This window comes from Crocuta crocuta, unplaced genomic scaffold, assembly GCF_008692635.1.
Source record: "Crocuta crocuta isolate KB4526 unplaced genomic scaffold, BGI_CrCroc_1.0 scaffold158, whole genome shotgun sequence".
Classification (NCBI taxonomy): Eukaryota; Metazoa; Chordata; class Mammalia; order Carnivora; family Hyaenidae; genus Crocuta; species Crocuta crocuta.
The window spans coordinates 819464-822343 of NW_027532590.1; positions in this window are offsets into that span (position 1 = coordinate 819464).

Consider the following 2880-nt stretch of genomic DNA (forward strand, 5'->3'; position numbering starts at 1 on the left):
TTATGGGAGGTAATGCATTGGAAAGTCCTTTGTAAAGTCATTTGCAAATGATAGGTGACATCATTATAATAAAAATATTATTATGTTCATTCTACTGATATAAGCATCAATTTAAGCATACTTATTGTGAGGGGTCCTTTTTGAAGACAGGCTATCTCACAGAATGCCAAGGTTTAGAATACTGCCTGAACAAGATGTTAAAATTATCTCATGAAATTGCTGCTCAGCCATGAAATTGCTGCTCATCTCTCTCAACATCAAGGTCCAATAACTGTAGATAGTCAATGTCAAGAGTTTAGCTGAGTTACTCTCCATGGTATTGCTACCTCAGGATCTACTGTTTGTCTCAGCGTCCTTAAGGAGANTTTATTTTATTTTATTTTATTATTTTATTTTATTATTTTATATTTTATTTTTAATTTAATTTAATTTTATATTTTATTTTATTCTATTTTATTTTCAGCTCAGTGGCTTGAGGGAGACTTAAACTGACACTAGTCCCTCATGCAAGTGCATATGCTAGAAAACACCCACAGAGTCACAAGCAAGTGTAGGTGCCTGATATGACTTCTCTACAGTCCTTGTTATCACTAGTCCTCCGATATTGCAGGGCCTTCCCCATGTTCACATATTGGATCAGACTTTTCTGGAACTTACCAAAACACTGCTTTTTTGGTGTGAATCCAGTCTTAGCCTGGCAATTACAAACCACTCTATCCATAGACACTAACATAGGCATGCACCCAAGTTCCTGTCTCGCTCTCAGCCTTGACCTACCCTTGTGTCTTCTTGAGGCCTGCCTTGCACTTTCTCCAGGACCTGTGAGTAATATACCTCCTCTGTCTTTCAATTTCTCTTGTGGTCTCTTGTTGGACTGCAACTCATCCTCTGGCACCCTGCACTCTGGTTTACGAATGGTAATTGAACACACTCATAACAGTGAATGAGGGGTGTTTATGTGTATTGCATAGATGGCGACACCTTCACTGTAAAATGTTTAAGTTTTAGTTTCAAAGTGATCTTTTCCTTCATTTACATGTAGTTTAACCTATCTGCCTACTGTTGACTATTATATTGCTTGAATCTATGACCAGTATATTTGGTTTGTTGAACTAATTTTATACAAAAATGAATCATAAATGGCTCCAACTGGACCTAAGGACAGACAAAATTAAGAAGGCTGATCACATAAAAATACTTTACAGATTTATGAAAGTCCATCTTTAATTATAATCTACTTACTGGCTGACAAGATTAAGCTGCTATACAGATCATATTGTTTTAGATGTTCTTTTTAAAACAATAAATAAATAGAGAAGACTGAATTGAAGAAATAAATAATATTAGTCACTTAATAAAAGCTAAATCTGAAATCAAAATGTGGTCTTTAAATATAAATAGTGTGAGGAAAAAGGTCAAGTTATGTAATTTCTTATGACTGAAATAGAGGCCCATTGGCAGAGAGGATCTGATATGCCCCTAGGATATATGTGCAAATAGATTTTATGTTATGATGTTTCAACTAAACTCGTGATTAATCATTGATTTATATATCCATGAGCTCAATTACAAAGATCTGCATTTTGATATTTTGACACTGACAAGTTATGCGTTAGGACATAATAAATGTTGAAAACAAATTTTAAAAGTTTATACATTTTCATTGATGAAATTTTAGATTAACATGATATTTTAACTGAAATTAGACTTAAACGTTGAAAGAATACTTCAGGATGATCTAATTAGGCAAATTTCAAAAATGGCTGAGATAAAAAAAAAAATATCTGCATTATCTGAGGATTTAACACAGATTTCTGATCCTTTCTAGATCTATCGGTCCAGGTGAATAGGCTGACAATCTGTGTTTAAAAAAATAAAAGGAAATAGAAACAAACAACTTCACTCACAAAAGTGGTTTCAAAACTATTGGCATATTCCCATCATTATACTGTTAAACGTTGAAATGACAAGGGAAACTTACTCTCAAAGAATAGAGTCTCCAATGCTTTGTGACAGTGGCAGTTATTGTGAAATTTATATTCCTGTAATTTCTTATCATTTCCACATCATGCATTGTTATTTTTTGCCTTCACAGCTTTCCCTCCCCCCATCCTTCATTTCCTGCTTCATGTGGCTTTAGAATGATACACTGAAAACATGACTTACATCATGCAAGATGCTTGCTTATATAATTGTAATAGCATTCTGATGCCTGTAACTGACACATGTAACTCTAATTTGTCATGTCAGATTTCTAGTTTGGAAGCCCATCTGTATCTTATGACTTCAAATTATTCCACAACTCAAATTTTCTTTGGAATCAAACTATACATGTTTGTCTCTTCTTAGGATTTTGATAATGTTTATTTTTGGGAATAATTTTTGCCCATCTCTTTTTCTCTAAAATCCTACTCATAACATCCTACTATAATCAAACAGATGAATGAAAAAAGAAAATGTGACACACACACACACACACACACACAAATTCCACGCACAAGATGGGATATTATTCAGCATTAAAAAAAGAAGAAAATCCCTTGGAGAGCATGGGTGGTTCAGTGGGTTAAACATCTGATTTTGGCTCAGCTCACAATCTCATGGTTTGTGTGTTCGAGTCCTGCATCAGGCTCTGGGCTGACAGCTCAGAGCCCAGAGACTGCTTTGGATTCTGTCTCCCTCTCTATGACCTTCCCTTGCTCCTCTCTCTCTCTCTCTCTCTCTCAAAAATAAATAAACATTAAAACATTTTTAAAAAAGAAGAAAATCCTGCCATTTGAAATAGCATGAAGAACCTGGATGACATTATGTTAGGTGAAATAAGTCAGACGCAGAAAGGCAAATGTTGTATGATCTTGTTTATATGTAGAGTCTAAAAGA